Source organism: Acomys minous (assembly GCF_964271855.1).
Source record: "Acomys minous genome assembly, chromosome: 11".
NCBI lineage: Eukaryota > Metazoa > Chordata > Mammalia > Rodentia > Muridae > Acomys > Acomys minous.
Genome location: NC_140492.1, coordinates 68,646,516 through 68,664,312, shown reverse-complemented (window position 1 = coordinate 68,664,312; position 17,797 = coordinate 68,646,516). Strand labels below are relative to the sequence as shown.

The 17,797-nt window shown below is 48.1% G+C and overlaps 1 long non-coding RNA gene across 1 annotated transcript in view; it reads left to right on the top strand.

Annotated features, from left to right (window-relative positions):
• Window positions 1-1,531: 1,531 nt before the first annotated feature.
• The window catches only part of LOC311609244, a 50,413-nt gene continuing 34,147 nt past the window's right edge, over window positions 1,532-17,797 (top strand). Inside the window, exon 1 of the long non-coding RNA XR_014783325.1 lies at window positions 1,532-1,616. This is a non-coding gene — a long non-coding RNA (uncharacterized lncRNA). The remainder of the gene's footprint in view (window positions 1,617-17,797) is intronic.

Here is a 17,797-nt window from a genome sequence, read left to right as displayed (position 1 = left end):
CCCCGGGTCACTTGCAGAGACCCTCAAGCCTTCTGTGGACTGAGGCAAAGCACAAAGAGCTGCAGAGCTGCCTAGATGTTTCCTTCCCATCTCTCAGCCCGCCTGGGGACTTAAAGGATCTCACTGCTGTCACCGAGCTTCCTCATCTGTGAAAAGGTAGAAGTTGCATGACGCTCCACACAGGCTAACTGTGAGAGGCAGAAAAATCAATGTTGCTAAAGATACCCAACAGCTTTCACACAGTGGGTGCTAACTAAATGGTCTAACCATGGCTAACCTGACTTGTGGTTTGAGGCTATCTCTTGTTCAGCTTTGCTGCCTGACTGCACTGGTTGTTGGAGGGGTAAGAGGCATTGTGGCAACAGCTGCGTTGGCTGATGTTTGTACAACACTGGGAATTCTTCACACACCAGCCAGCAGCTCACTTAAATTCACAATAAAGCTCTTACACAGATATCATTATTTACTTGTATCTCGCAGTCTGAATTTGTAAGGTGGAAAGAAAAAGCACAGATAACCTGCCCAGAGTTGTGCAGCCAGTAAGTGGGACAAGGGTTAAATCCAGGCCTCAAGGTCTGTGAGGCTCTCACCCCACTGCATGGACCTCAGGGTTTGGTCGTAATTCTTTCCCTCTGCGGAGTCTGAGGCATTTAAATGGAAGTAGGAAGACACCTGACAGGATGGCTGTGGCTGCTGACAAGGTGGACCCTGTTGGCTCCTTGGCTCTGTTTCCAGGAAGTGACTCGAGGTGTTGGAAGCTAGTGATAGTGGCTAGGAGAGAGGGTAGGTCATTGTCCCAAAGTCACAGTCTGGTTCCCAGTAGGAGACTCTGCCACACCCTGCTGAGATCAAAAGGTTGGGGGCTGGGGAGACTCCCATAGACTAAGAGGGAAGCTGAGCGAGGGCTGCGAGGCGGCTCATTTGTACAGTGCACCGGTGAACGCTGCAGCGGGTCAGGCAGCGTCGATAGGACACAGGTTGGGAGTCAAACAAGCCTCCTGAGCACAGTTTTGGGCTTCTGGGGGGGCTTTGTACATTCTCAACTTTCCTTTGCCTCACCCAAGGCATTGGCTTATGAGTGCATGCTCGTGAGTGTGTGTGTGTGTGTGTGTGTGTGTGTGTGTGTGTGTGTGTGTGTGTATGTGTGTGTGTACACACACCCCCACACTCAAAAGGAGAATTGAAGGCCGTGCCGTGGACAGGCACAGGGAACTCAGCTTGAGGACTGTCCGCTCACTCGCCCCTGAAGCTGAGCTAGCGTCGTCTCCCCCAGCGTGTCGGCAAAGCTGCCAAGCTTCTGACTCAGTGACATTTTACAGGATCGCTGTGTTCCTTCTTCAGAGCCATTTGAGACAGAACTGGGGACAGGGAACCCACTGTCTTGGAGGGACGCATCAAGAACTGTGTTCCCCAAACAGCTGATGGCTTCAGGGTCTCGGGGCCAGTGGGGGTTGGAAGGAAGCAGTCAGCGTCCTGTGTTCCCATCCTGGCATCTAAAATTTTCCCTCATCACCTTGTCTTTAATCTCCTCAGGAATGCAAGAATTGGTCAAGTTTTCTATTTATGGGTGAAATCGGGGATGAGAAACATGAAAGCGACTTGCTTACAACCACTCGGTGAGTATCTTATAGAATCTTTAATATACATTTACATATACTATATGCATTATGTACACTCTCCACGATGACCTTTTCTTTGAGTCACAAACCCGTATTCCTGGCTTACAGGGCAGTGCTAACCGGCATGGCTGTAGAGGTGTCCCTATGCAGTGGCCATGCTTCCGCTGTCTCTATAGACTAGAAATCCAGGTCCAAGAGAAACTCTGCGGAGAGACAGGCAACACACCAGGCTAAGCTAACTGGCCACCTACCTCCATGCACACTGGTAGGCTCCTTCACTGACAGATACTCTCAGCCACATCCCACACACACTGAAGAGCTTTGGAGCTGGAAGAGGACTTGTGGGTCATTCGGTTAACAGCTCTCTTTCATGGGCTGAAGTTGCATCAACACTAGCTCTCTTGTCCGTCGCTGGAGAACTGTCTGTAGACTATGGAAGGAGCAGTTGTCATAAGTAGATAAAACGATCCATCTGTGATCATGATGACGCAAGGCGTTCACCACGCACATCCAGAAGTGCGCAGCAGCTGTGGTCACGATGGAAGGGGTATGGGCGTCAGTGATGGCGGTTGTAGGAGTGGGTTTGCGGATGAAGGGGATAAGGACAGCGGGAGCAGGGGGAGATGGTGGCAAGGATGGTAACCAGGGAGGAGGTGGTGGTAATGATGGTCCTAGTGATGGCGGTGAGGGAGGGGTTGACAGTTATTGGAGTGGGGGAAGTATTGCTGATGGCGATGGAGGCAGTGGGCTGTGGGAGAGAGGCCAGCGTGTTGGAGGAGGTGATAGTGGTAATGGTGGCAGTACGGAAGAAGGTACCAGGGTTAGGTGGCAGTGGTAATAACCGAGATGTAGAGGAGCCTAGAGGGTGAGGTGAAAATGTAAGTGGTAGTAGTCTTGGAGAGAGCATCTTGCTTCTTAGGCTTAGTGCAAACTAGATATGGAGGAGCCTGTGTTCACAGGGAGAGAGCCCGAGGCGAGATATTGGCAGAAGTTACGCTCTTCTCAGAACACCATGCAATTCCTCGTGCTGGCCCAGAGCTCATCTTTCTGAAGATAAAGCAAGAACAGCATAGATCTTCTTGGCCTGTCCAGAGTTTTCCATTCCTATGTGAGGAGACCACAGAGCCCAGAGCTTCTGTGAAAACTCAGGAGAGAATTCAAGATCTGCACACTATGATACGTTCATCTCATAGGCACACATGCTTACACACACACACACACACACACACACACACACACACACACACACCCCACTTATCTCCATTGTGTGTACATCACACACATCCATGCACATGTGCTCCCCTCTCAACTTTCTGCTCAAGCTTTGTCTTTACAGGCTAATAGATAGAGGGTGGCGAGCGGCTTAGAATGCCACAGGTCCAAATCCACTGTCCCCGCCAAGGCTGGCTGCGCAGCACTGACAGCTTTGCTACTGACTCAGCTACTGAGATGCTCTTGGGAAGAAAATCAATATGTTGTTTGTCTGTCTGAAGTGAGAGCACACCAGATGAAAAGTCTCAATGTGTGGCTTCTACATAGCTGTTGATGCCCTGCTGTGGGCGCCATCCAGTGTCCTCTCACTTGTTAGCTGTGACATTGGGGGTAGATGTTGGAAGACAATCCTAGTCTGCATTGTCTTTATCAACTGCCATGACCCGGCATCACTCGTGACAGGTGTCACCTGCAAGGTTTACTACAGCCAAGATGCATCATGCCACCTACTGTCTGTTGTGTTCTACAGTATCCCTTTCTACAAAGGCACGTGTGGTCCATACCTCATGTACCCTCCCTGCATTATCACCCCTGATGCTTCTTGCAGTACGACCCAAATGGTAGACTCACTGCCATTCCTGCCCTTAATGTACTTATATGCCCTCCTGTGGGGGAAGTGATAACACCCAGGGCAAGTTTCTGTACTTCCTGGGTGTGGACAGTGCTTTGAAAATATATGCTAAGGGGAAAGAGGCTGGGACTGGGAGGAGAGGAGGGCAGGGGCTGCAATTGGGATGTAAAGTGAATAAATAAAATTTAAAATATATGCTGAATGCAGAGAATGAGACTTGGATGACATGGATGTGGCAGATCTTAAGTCGCCCCCCTACTCGCACCCCCTGCACCTCCCATCACCTCCTCCCCTCTCCCCCAGCCACCCCGGCCACATCAACTCCAGTGCATATAGTAAAAATCAGCCTTAGGATTTGAAGCCTTCCAGAATGTAAGGCCCCACCCGGTGCTGTCAGACCACAAGTAAAGATTCTAAAGATGTAGGCTATGTTCTTACCTTCCTGAATGGACACAGACAACGGCCCATGCTGATATCTGGCACTCTCCAGAGACTCATATAAAGCTTCCTTCATGAGGACAAGGTCAATGACAACCACAGGCTTCTGAAACTTTGTATAGTGACTCAGAAATCAGCCACATGCAGGGCTGTGTCGCGCATGGGTCGATGGCTCAGCACTGCGCATCTCTGCCGGCAGTGTCTCTGCCACTCTTCTGGATCCCAGTCTTGATGAAAGGAGAGGTTCCCCGGCTAAGGGGAGGCTGAAACAGTACCTAAGTTCTACAGCAGGTTCTGTTGGCTGAATCCCAGCTGAGTGTGGTTATAATTTGGGGCATCCACCTGTTACCAACTTCAAGCGTCTCACTGGCTTCTGTTGCTAGTCTAGATGTGGGGGTGGGGAGGGTGTCTCTCTAAGACTCAGGAATTACATTCCACATCCTGATTTGCATTAAACGCCCGTAACCTGGTAGCGATTGACTGCAGCCATCTATAGAGGACAAGCTGCTGGGGTAATGGATGGAAACACAAGGAAGGCTCTCTGTCTCTGATACCCCCAACCATAAAAAGGAGGCACAGTGTCCAGGTCCCGCCCTACCCTGGGCGTTCAATTCAACCAGATGTGATGTTTCCTTCTTGGATGAGTCAGTTTGATTTGCCATGATCCAAGAATGTTAAGCGAGGTGCTCTGTATTGTAGCCAAAGAGGAGGGCTCTTCTTGGAAAGTGAACCGAAAGCAACATGTCTGATCGCAGATTCTGGGATGCTTTCACCTGCAGTGATATCAGAGGGCAGCTCTCCCTCTGCGGCAAACCTGTAGAGTGGAACGCAGACCTTCACTCACTGCCCAGGGACAGCAACAAGAAACCAAGCATGGAGATAGTCTTCAGTTGGTTGGCCTATTGCTCAGCGTTAAGTTTGGTGTTTGGTCACAGTTTCATTCAGTCTTTATCTGGTGGGATCCATCTAACCTCCAAGAATTAAGTCTTAGAAGTCTATGTTCTTTAATCCTAGCACTCAGGAGGCGGAGGCAGGTGGATCGCTGTGTGTTCGAGAAGAGATTGGTCTTCAGAGTGAGTCCAGAACAGCCAGGGCTGCACAAAGAAACTGTGTCTCCAAAAAAATAAAATACACATTCTTTGTTGTCATGCTTTCTGGGGGCAAGTGAGAGAGAGAGAGAGAGAGAGAGAGAGAGAGAGAGAGAGAGAGAGAGAGACAGAGAAAGACAGAGAGAGACAGAGACACAGAGAGAGACAGAAACACAGAGAGAGACAGAGACACAGAGACAGAGACAGACAGACAGACAGAAAAAGACAGAGGGACACACAGAGAGAGACAGAAACAGAGAGAGAGAGAGAGAGAGAGAGAGAGAGAGAGAGAGAGACAGAGAGACAGAGAGACAGAGAGAGAGACACACACACAGACACAGACACAGACACAGACAGACAGACAGACAGAAAGAGACAGAGGGACACATAGAGAGAGACAGAGAGAGAGAGAGAGAGAGAGAGAGAGAGACAGAGAGAGAGAGAGACAGAGAGAGACAGAGAGAGACAGAGACAGAGACAGACACACACACACACGCAGAGAGAGAGAGAGAGAGAGAGAGAGAGAGAGAGAGAGAGAGAGAGAGAGAGAGAGAGAGAATCCCCTTTTACCTTCTCAGGTTTTGTCTCAGGTGTTGCCTCTTATGACTGACCCAAGAAAGACAACATTTCCAGCTGTAACAAGAGGCCCCACTTAGGTCACACTGATTAGCAGGGATACATTCGTTGAATGATAAAGGAAAGCAGCTCAGAGAAATGACACCAGTATGGATTCCAGAGGCAGAACTGGGCTATGAGCATCATTTCTTTATAGAGAAGGCAACGGACCATGCCTCTCCACCAAGCATGGGCTTCCAAATCAGCTGGGCAGAGTAAGCAGGAACCAACAGAGGCAGAGAACAGCACATATTCTTGTTGCCATGTTGGTTGTGGAGTACATCGGAGCAGGCCAGACCCACTGTCTGAGTGCAGCTCTGCTTCTGCTCTCTGCTTAGTATTTGAGCTTCAGCAAGTTTCTTAGCTCTTTGGGCCCCCATCACTTTTTGAGCAAATCTATAACCTATATTCCCATGGCAACGGAAAAGATGACGTGTCCACCTGTGCCAGAGATATTAGTGATTTCCCACACAGCCTGCCTCTCTCTTTTTCTACAACCCGTTTGAGGAACTCTCCACTCTATCTTTGTTGCCTGCTACGCTGCTGGCCCTTCATCTCAGCCTCAGATTTGGTGCCCAACTTATTCTTTCCCAAGTTAACTCATAGAACTTCGCTCTGCCGTGCTCCTGACATTTATGACGTCCGGGTCCCAGGCTAGGTCCCAGGCTCTCCTGTCTAAATACGACTCCCTGGATGTCCTGACACGTATTCCACACAGACAGGACCCTGGTCGTGCCCAGGAAGCTCCTCATGCCATGAGACCATGCAGCAGTTCTTTCAGGGACATCGGAGAGGGACACGGTTCTCCCTTGAGACTCTTCCTTCCCAAATGACGGAGTGTGTCCAGTGGGAAGCTATAGCAGTGGGTGGAGTGAGTCTGGGCACCAGCAGGATATTAACGATTTGAGCTCTTTTGTTAAGGCCCATCGGCTTAGGGTCAGGCAGAGCCCACAGAATGTCTTGAGGCTGCCACAGTGAGCTGCCTTTCCATGGGCTTAGCCGCCATTGATATGAAGAAATAAGGGGCAGAAATAGCTGTGGCAAATGAAAGTAATTCTGGCCTGAGAGGCTTGTTCTCAGAAAGCCTCATCGTCTTGACTTAGTTCCGCCAGCATCTCGAGGCATCTCCTGGGAGTCAGCTCAGGAGATACAGTGCTAGGCACTTGGGGCAGAGGTAGGTGATTTGTCCTTTTGTCTTAGAGAAACACAGAGCCTGGGGGCTGAGGACAGGGATAGTGGGGCAGAGCGGGTTAATTATTTATTATTGTTTCTAAGGTGACCATATATAGGGCATGGATGGGACAAAAGGTCAGTGCTCCAAGGAGATTGAAGGGGGGGGGTGTCAAAAAATCTTCCTAGAGGAAATGACCCAGATAACATTCCACTAATATTTATTGGCTGTCAAGTGGCACTAATTTCCATGCAAGAGGATTTCACAGGCGTCGTCTCATTGATGCTTCACAAAATCCCCCGTGAGGCAGGTGTTATTAGCCCCTTGATTTCCCAGGATGAGGAAGGTATGTTAAGAGGTCATATGGCTTGCTGTGGCCTATAAAGCAACTCCAAGACAGCCAAGGCTAACACAGAATGATCCTGTCTGGGAAAAAAAAAAAAGAAAGAAAGAAAGAAAGAAAGAAAGAAAAAAGAGGTCACGTGGCTATCCAAGTGAGGCTGGTAGTAACTCTTGATGTGGCCACCCAAGTAATGAGAGGTGCTGGCCTTGGGCCCAATTTCCTCATGGGCACATGCTTCACTGGTGATATAAAGAACCCAAAGGCTAGTGTGTGTCTGTGTGTGTGTCTGTGTGTGTGTATGTGTGTGTGCGCGTGCGCGCATGCGCGCATGCATGCCGGTGCATGTTTGTGTGATGGTATATGACAGGGCGATTCATTCGGGTGAACGCTACAATGCGAAGTTAAGCCATGTTACCTTCTGCAAGCCGACACTTGCTCCCTCATTTTCTTTCTGTTTTAAAGGTCTTAGACTTAGGGATGGAAGGGACAGGGAGTGAGGAGAGCAAGGGGAGGAACCAGTGTGTAGTGCGCAGGTTGACACTCAGCAAGAGCACAATATGTGGGAGTGTGCAAAACAGGTAGCCTAGAGCCTGAGGGGGTGAGTAGAAAGCGCTGTAAACAAGTTTGGGAGGGGCCAGAGAGAAGAGGACACCACCACTGGCTCTCTCAAATAAATGCTGCCACATGCTTACTTGATAATCTCCATTAACTTCTACCCTGTCCCTGTGTCCTGGAATTAAAGGCATTTTGGGGAGTGGCTGTGCTGGTCCCTTAAAAATATAGACACAAATAATGGGAGTGTGGTTTATAGGCGAGGGAGGTTCAGCTGCGCTTTGGTTCGGTAAGCCTCAGGCCCTGGTGTGACCAGCGAGGGAGGGAAGTGTGGAATGACAACAGAACCCCTGGGGACTTTTCAGTTTTGACATTCCAGGGTTGTGGGGCCAGTCTCTCTTCTCCTGCATTTGACTGGAGGCAGTGGAGGCTCACGACCTGGGAATTTGAGCCAGCTCCTCTACAGGCATGCGCATGCGCGTGCGCATGAGCAGAGGCAGTGGCTATAAGACCCAGCAAACTAGCTCGGGGCTATAATTACTACATGAACTATTTAAGGAAGGCTATTCTGGGCTTACTCTCCTCCACATAGTTTTCCCCCAAATTCTTTTGTTACTATATCATATTTCCTTTTCCACAGAGTACGTTCCTTTAAGCAGTTACCCAGAGACAGGAGGGGGTCACTGTAGCATTCCAGGCCTTGGCCTGGTTGGCTTAGTAATGCCCTTCAAAGACGTCAGGTCCACATTTCTCAAACCTGTCATGGTCACCTTATGTCAAGTGCTTCATTAAGTTAAGGACATGGAGTTAGGAGGTGGCCCTGAGCTGTCTAGTAGCCTACCTTTAGCCCTGTGTCAGGTGCTGGCTTCAGCACTGGGATAAACGATGTAGTCTGAAGCCAGGGAGTGCCAAAGGCCAAAAGCCAGAAGCTAGAATGGGCACAGGTAAGATGGCGCCCCCAGGATCCCCCAAAGAGAGTCTGGCATCATAGGCACATTGAGTTCTGCACTGTAATGTTGATTTTGGACTTTTAGCTTCTACCATAGGGCAAGAATGAATTTCAAGTTCACTGACTTTGTGATAGCCTATGATCGCCGCCACCACCACCACGACCACAGCAAATGTTTCCTTATAAAGGAAAACATTTAAACTGGGCCTGGCTTACAGTTTCAGACGTTTAGTCCGTTGTTGGCATGGCCGGAAACATGGCAGCATGCAGGGAGACATAGTTCTGGAGAAGGAGTTGAGAGTTGTACATCTTGACTCACAGGCAGCAGAAGGAAGAGACTGTGTCACTGGCATGGACCAGAGGAGACCTCAACGCCCACCTCCACTCATACCCCAGCCTCATCCTATTTAGAAACTACACATTTTGCAGACATATTCCAAATGGGCCAAGGGAGGTGTCCCATGGTGAGTCCCTGGACTCACCAGAGACTGTCTGTCTCGATTTCTTGCATGGGCCTTAGTAGAGGGTCCCTGACTTGCGAAGGGACAAGGACATGGCTTAGAGGCCCAGGCCACGCCTCATGGGCAGAGGACTTAACCTTGCCACAGTGGTTTTCTCATCTGCACAATGGGAAAGATCCCTGACTTGCTCACTGCCACCTAGTTAACACAGACTTCAAGGCGGCTTGTCTCTTTTAAAGCTCTGCACCTCTGGTTATTACTTCTCATGAAGTGTCCTGGGCACAGTCTTGCAAAAGATCCCTATTAATATCAACACACAGCCCCTGGGAGATGCAATTAGGAGTCAGATTTGGGGGCTGGATAGATAACTCAGAGGTTTAAGAGCACTGCCTGCCCTTCCAAAGGTCGTAAGTTGAATTCCCAGCAACCACATGATGGCTCACAATCATCTATGATGAGATCTGGTGCCCTCTGCTGATGTGAAGATGTACATGCAGGCGGAACACTGTATACACAATAAATATTCTTAAAAAAAAGAGAAGAGTCAGACTGGGGAAACCTTCTGCGGCTCTTGCTGGCTCTGACCTTCTTGAGTGCTTGCTTTCTCCAATTCTATGAGAAAGTGCAATGGTCTAATGTAGGGCTTCCCAGCCCTAAACTGGAGATACTGATTGACATCACCTGAAGGCTTGACCAGATCATAAAACCGTCAGTGTGTTCATGGCTGTCTTGTTAAGGTTTATTGCTCTGAGGAGACACCGTGGCCACAGCAACTCTTTTTGTTTTGTTTTGTGTTTTGTTTTTTTGAGACAGGGTTTCTCTGTGTTAGCCTTTGCTGTCCTGGAACTCACTCTGTAGATCAGGCTGGCCTTGAACTCAGGGAGATCCGCCTGCTTCTGCCTCCCAAAGTGCTGGCATCAAAGGTGTGTGCCACCACCACCACCTGGCTCCACAGCAACTCTTGTAAAACAAAACAAAACATTGAATTGGGGCTGCCTTATCGTTTCAGAGGTTTAGTCCATTATCACCGTGGTGTGGTGCATGACAGCGTGCAGGCGGACATGGTGCTGGAGAAGGAGCGGAGATTTCAACATCAGCAGAAGGAGAGACTGCATCCCACACTGGGCATGGCTTGAGCATAGGAGACCTCAAAGCTTGCCTCCACAGTGACGCACTTCCTCCAAGGCCACACCTACTCCAACAAGGCTTCACCTCCTAATAGTGCCACTCCATATGAGCCAAGCATGAGTCTATGGGGGCCGTTTCTATTCAAAACACCACAATGGCCTTTGCAACACCAAAGTGTGAGGGGACTTGATATGTCTGATGACTGGACAGAGTTTGCCTTGCTTTACCATTCTAACATCTAATGTCAAATATTTTGAGGGCAGAGCTATATGAGCAAATGAACAAAGTAGAAAGAATGAGCCCTAAACACACATATAACCCTCATGTCGCAACCTTCGTATAACCTACAATATTGTCTCTATACACACAATTGTTGTTCCTGGCTGCTAGTCCCCTGTCTCACGTTATTTCCATGCATCTCTGTTCGAGAAATTCTTGTGTGTCTCCATCAGAAAGCCAAGTCTAGGACAAGATGAGCATTGCTTGTAGTCTTCCCTTGAATCCACAAGGATCCCAACCACTCACTGCTTTTGGGCTCACAGGCACAGCCCTAACCCTAGTCTACGTACGTAGTAAGCACATCCTCCATGCCATGTACTTTCTAGATGTACCTCAGGACCAGAAGCTTAAAAAAAAAAAGGGTTTTCCATCTTCTGTCTACCAAGTCCCACCTCGTCTTTCTTACAGGCTATTGGAGTCTCTCCTAGATTTCATCCTGTTGCTGCGATGAACGCGAAGGGCAAAAGCGACATAAGGAAGAAAAGGTTGTGTGTGGCTTATGCTTTCAAGTCATAGTCCATCGTTGAGGGCAGTTAGGAAAGGGTCCCAACAGGGACTTAAAATACAGACCTGAAAGGATGTGGCTTGCTGGCCCTATCACAAGCTCGTGATTAGCTAACCTTCTTATGCAGTTCAGGACCACGTGCCTGGGGAATGGTGCCGCCCACAGTGGCTTGGGCCTTCCTCTATCAGTGAACAGAGAAACCGTTCATAGACATGCCTCTGGGCCAATATGACCTGGGAAATCCTTCAACTAGACTAACTTTTTCAAGTAATTCTAGGCTATGCCAACTTAACAGATAGGCTAACTAGGACAGGGTCCCAGTATGGGCTCTACAGATTCTACAGGGGTGAGCATCCAGATAGACTCAACAGGGAAAAAGGAGGACCCAGGGGCCCTAGAAAATGCCAAAGTGAGTGACAATTTAATGGAATTCCAGTGTTGGGTTTCCCTCATCAGGAACATATAGGGTTTTTCTTTTCTCTGAGGCTTGGTCTTCTGTCTTCCCTGGTCATTCAGGGAACAAACACAGCAACTGCCTAGGCAATGGCTGATACCCTACTCACATCCACCGGGACATTATTTTTAATAGCTGCATAAAGTCTCTCAATGTAATATTTCCAAGGGTTGCCGAATATAAAGTGCACATAAGCCATCCATCAGTACTCTAATTCTGTCCTGTTTTCTTCAATCCATGTACATCTCACTTGCAGAATTTAGCAAGAGGATGTGTCCGTGAGCAACGCAGACCATTTTTCTAGAGTCCTTAGAGAAGATTCAGGAAAGATTTCACTTCACATATCCTATAACAACGTTCACAACTATGCCGCCTAACCACTTATGACTTGTACTAAATCTGAAACTCCTGTAGCTGGAGTGCCTGAAAGAGGTGTTTGCTTTTCCAGACTTTCTTTACTTCTTTCAAGACATCTCCCTGTTCTCATTGTACTTTTAACTCACCACTATAAAGGTCCCCAGCTTTGCACACTATATTCCTCTGGAAACCAAAGTATTTGAGGGGGTCTCTGATCACCCTGATCTACCCATCTACCTTAAAGGACAATTTAGTGATAATCATTTGATTCTCTAACTGGTCTTTGAAAACCATCCACCCCCAGTGACCTCACTTTACTAGGTGCCCCTTTCCGACACGTTTCCCAAGAGCAAACGACCTTATTCATTTTATTAAACCAGTGTAAATAGCATCTCCTTAATTTGTTTTTCATGGGATCAATCCTTATTTTATTAGCTCTGAATGGGAAAAACTTGTCTTAAGAAGGAAATGGGAAACTGCCCGGGCCAATGTGCAAAATGTTTATACGAATGTCATGGATACCCAGGAAATGGTCTATATCCATCAACTGGGATCAGTGGGTATTTGATTAAGAGGAGAACAGACACAATTTAAATAAAGTGTTCTGGGCAACAGATAAAACATTTGGTACAGGAGGAATTGGACAAGTAAGATGGTCATTTTAGTTTTGCTTTTTGTTGCTGTGATAAAACACCAAGCACATAAACATCTTGGGGTAGAAAGGGTTAATTACAGGTTAGAGGTCCCCATGAAGAGCAGCCAGGGTAGGAGGTTAAGCAGGAACCTAGAGGCAGGAAGTAAAGCAGAGATCATGTGGGGAATGCCCTTGCAGCTGGGTGTCTCATCAGCTGGAGTGTCCCATGGCAGCTGGCCATCAGCCATGGCAATCTATCTGACTGGTAGTTAGTTGCTCCGCCCACTGGGCTGGACACCTCTGCAGGCCCGGAAGGTCTAAACATCACCTCTGCTCCTTAGTGATGGGGGTCTGGAAATCTTGGTTCTGATATCAGTGAAGGAATCAATTGCAGCAGAAAACGGGTAAGTCGAGTGTCTGTGAGAGGAAAAGCCATATGGAGAAGGCAAATGATCTTCCCTCTGCCACCAGAAGGTGCCACCCACACCTGGGGGCTCTTCCCGCATCAATTAAGGCAAGGAGAACACTTCTTCAGCACAGGCTCCCCCACTCAGCTGGTTCTAGTTTGTAATAAGTTGACATTAAAACCAACCATCGAGCACCCGGGAGGGAAAGCCTTCATCTTCTAGAAGTCCCCTACCCTCTCCCCGACCCCCATGCTCAGTTGGTTTGTCCTGGAGGCTTAGAGGTTCTTCTTCAAGTGACCTGCCTGGTGCTGGGATTAGTAATGCACTCACTGCTCGTTTCTGGGAAGCCACAACAACTTGGAGTGTGCCCAAAGGGAACCTACAGCAACCATCTGAAGGGCTCAGAGAGAACCTAGGAGCAAGCTGGGGGAGGAAGTAGGAGGTTGTGGTGCGCGGCATCCGCGGCATCCTGCTGACTGACAGGAAAGAAGGCCTGATCTGAGAATCCTGCGGGTCTGCAACAGCAGGCATTGGCTCAGGAAATGAAGCAAGGGCAAGGGGATAGGAAGCAACTATCCCTCTACTGAGAGCTCAGCATAGGCGCTGCTTCCCCGCAGCTCTTAACACCTGTTAGCCAGAGTGGCAGAGCTAAACAGCACTGGGGGCCTCCCCACTGCCCCAGCGAACACGGTGAGCTGGTGGGCTAAATTAGGAGAGAATCTTCCAAATGCACCGAGAAGGCTCAGGGTGGGAGCAATAGCTCCCCTTCTTCCCACCTGGGGACTCCCCAGACCTAGAGTACCAGTTGTCTCTTGCTTTTGTGGGGGACTAGTTCCAGGATCCAGCACGGTGTCCCAGTCCAAGGACGCTAAAGACCCTTATAGTATAGGCGTGTTATCTGTACGTAACCTGCGAGTAGCTTCTTGAGTACTTTAAATCCTCTCTGGATTCCTTACAAAACTGAATACAAGGCCAACGATATGTAAAATGCCGTGGAAACAACACTTAGCCTTTTGTATAATGCATTCTAATATTTCTGTGCTATCCCATTTGATCTTTTAACATGCTGGTCACAACCCACCGCCTAACATCTGCTATACTGTATTGTTTAGGGAATAATGACAAGGGGAAAAAAAGGCTATGGTTGATGCAGATGTAATTTAAGGGAATTGTTTTCATCTGTGGTTGATTGAAGCCAACGATGCAGCGGCCATAGATACAGATGGCCCTTGGCTGCGTCTCCTAGCGAAAGCCCCGTTGCCACTGACTCTCCTCCCAGAGGAAGGGTCGGGGCGAAAAGGGGGTGCGGTTTCAGATTCAGTTCATGCTCACAAGCAAAGCCTGAAACAAAAAGCAGGTGCCCAAATGAATTGAATTTCAGCTAACAAACAAGCTTTTAATATATTCTAAATATAGCCCAGTAATCCAAGGAGGATGACAAAGCTAGTGACTGTCTGAATTCTTCAACAATAGCGGAGGAAGGTGAGAGAAATAAAGAATCTAGCTGTTGGAGAATCTCTGCGCATCTTTACATCCATATATGTCTGTCTGTCTGTATTTATCTGTCTTTCTGTGTGTGTATGTCTGTCTATCATCTATCTATCTATCTATCTATCTATCTATTATCTATCTATCTATCTATCTGTCTGTCTAGCATCTGTATCCTCCTGTCACTGGCCGTGGACACACACTTATGGATATAACAGGAAGGTAAACATTAGTTTTAGAAAACTTAGTCCCACATGAACAGAAAAGGAAGCAGATATCATGAGAACGGCCACTGCTTCTGTGCTTCAGGCACTGGTATCTTTTTGCCCCCATGAGTGTACATGACCGCAGCTATGTTTTAAAGAGCACGCTGGTCTTTTCCGGCCTCCCCTAGCCATAAGGGCACACCTAACTTTCGCAGACCTCACCAGGTGACAGCCGTTATCGCCCTCTGTTATCGGGGACCTTTGTCTTTGTTCCCACAAAGCTGTTCCTCACTGCACCCATCCCTACTCCCCACATCACCATCTCAGCTTCCTTATTGGTTGGAGTTTTGTCTGGAAAAAGTATTTGCTGTTTTATTTGCTGGGCACTAAGACAGTCCGGGGTGAGGGGGAGGAGTCATCAGCTAAGTGGCTCTTTAGTCCACCTGCTACTACGTGTGGGATTACCTACTTGCTTGTCTGCATGCTGTGTCTGTCTGTCTGTCTGTCTGTCTGTCTGTCTGTCTGTCTGTCTCTCTCTCTCTCTCTCTCTCTCTCTCTCCCCGAGTGTGTGTATAAGATAGAGAGAGAGAAACAGAGACAGAGAGGCAGAGACAGGAACAGAGGGAGAGGGAGAGAGAGAGAGAGAGAGAGAGAGAGAGAGAGAGAGAGAGAGAGAGAGAGAGAGAGAGAGATGGGAGCCGGAGAATTAGGCTCTCTGCCTCTGCTTCTCTCTCTCTCTCTCTCTCTCTCTCTCTCTCTCTCTCTCTCTCTCTCATATTAGTGGGATGAGATAAATGTCGTCTGTGGACATCAACGATCTGCCTTCTTCTTGCTGAGCAAGAAAACTCCAGTCTAAAGGAAAGTAGAGCAGCCAAGTGCTGGGAGTGACAGAGACCTGGGGAGCTCACCTGAGCCCACATCCACTTCTTCCTGAGACTGTCCTATCCTTCTTGTTGCTTCTTCTCCCATCCTCCCTCTTATGCCTCTTCCTCCTTTCTTTGAGTGGCTGCTGTGGTTTGAATATGTCCTCCCAAGAGCCTTAGCTGGGAACTGAATCCACAGCATTAGCAGAGTTTGAAAAATGGCACCAATTGGGGCCTGGAGAGATGCCTCAGAAGTTAAGAGCACTGACTGGTCTTCCAGAGGTCCTGAGTTCAATTCCCAGCAACCACATGGTGGCTCACACCTATCTATAATGTGACCTGACACCCTCTTCTGGCCTGCAAGTGTACATGCAGGCAGAGCACTGCATATGTAATAAATAAATAAGTCTTTAAAAAAAGAAAGAAAATGGGGCCCATTGGGAGGTGTTAAGTAAGCGTGCTCTACTCTCATGAGTGGGTCCATGCCAATTATAAGCAGGCTTGAAGCTACGAGTGTGAGCCATTCTGCCTTTTACTACAAATGCTACAGTCACTTATAGTAGGCCCTCACTGTGCAGGCTCTAGACTTTAGACTTCTTAACCTCCAAAACTGTAAAGAAACAGACTTTTTCCCCCCTTCAAGATGGAGTTAACCATTTGCAGCCACTCCCCATTTGCATCCAGAGTTAAATGATGCATAGTTGAGCACCTGTTCCAGGCCCGCACACGTCTTTTCTCCTGTAAGTCCCAATATTGGTGGCATCAAATGGACTGGTCAATTTCATGATACTCAGGAGAGAGGTCTCAGTGAGTACACAGGGACCACATACATCAAAAAGAGAAAAAGAAAGAAAGAAAGAAAACAGTAGTCTTTCTCAGTTTTCAGTTGTGATTCATTGAACTTAGTTTTTCAATTACATATACTAAAGTACGTATTATTAAATACATATATTATTAAGAGAGTGAAGGTGTGTAGATATTTAACTGTTTGACCTAAGAGCAGTTCCACACAGTTCAATAACTACTGGCTAGAAGCAAAGATGTCAGGAAGCAAAACTTAGTCTAATTCTATGTAATGGGCACTAATATTTTAACTCTATTACATTGGTTCTCAATCTTCCTAATGCCATGACCCTTTAATATGGTTCCTCATGGTGTGATGACTCCAACCATAAAATTATTTTGTTGCTATTTCATAACTGTAATGTTGCTACTGCTATGAATCATAATGTAAATATATGATATGCAGGATAACTGTTATGTGATGCCCATGGGGGGGTCTCGGACCACAGGTTGAGAACTGCTGCTCTTCTGTTCGATCATTTAAAATATACGTGAGTGACAACATACTAAACTGATTTTAAGATACATAAATGAGCCCTGACCTGCAGTTTAAGAAAGCATGACTCACACAAAACTGTCATGGTAACCGATTTTTCTCTGGATTCTTTTCCCCTGCTCTTTAGTTTCAGTTGAAATCCCCTTGTAATGGTCTTGAGACATGATGCCCTTCTCCGTCACCGTTTCAGCTGCTGCTCGTCTGCCATGACCCAGATCTGGGTTCTCTTTAGGGGGTTCTAAAGGAGCTGATCCTGCTTACACCTAAGGCATGGGGCTATGGCAAGCCCACCACCAGTACCAACCTTGTGGTTTTGGCGGAATGAAAAGGAAGGTTTGTGACAAAGGTTCTGAATATTGAGGCATGGTTGGGGGGATGGGCTAGTGGATATTTGCTCCCTGCCTAGCCTGGTGAGGGTAGAGTTCAAACCCTAGAGGACAGCATATGATTTGGTGTCTGGGGTGAGGGGGTGGAGGTGGGGAGTATGGCTCTGTCCTGGCACTGAAGCGACTCGTGGGCATTGGCAGCATGCCCACAAGACAGCCCAGGGTCAAGAGGACAAAGAGGCTTGCCCAGGAGAACATCTGTGAAATTGGGCCCATGGAGTCAGATTGTGCGGATGCCTGGCACGTGCCCCTGGAGGTGTGAGAAAACCCTCTCAGGTGCAAAGGCACAGCTTGAGTCCCAAGGGTAGCAGCCGATGAGACACGTTACCTCACCAGCTGACAGGGCTAGGGAAGTGCGGATTCCATCAAGCAAATAATCACATTACAGCACAGTGCGCTTGCAGACTACGTCACCAGGAGTACTTCCAAGTATATGTTTCTCAAAACTCACAGTGAATGCCAGACAGGCAGGGAGGGAGCTATGGCTGTAGGAGAGTGGTGGACATTCAGTAGGAAGGCCAAAGTCACACAGCCAGAAAGCAACTGTGCAAGGATGCTAATCTGTCTTGAGACTTCTGGCTCTGCTTCTTCTACCACTCAGGTTATCTCCAGGGCAGCACTATTCAACTTCCCAAACACACTGTGAACTGGAGGCAGAGAAAACCAGGATGG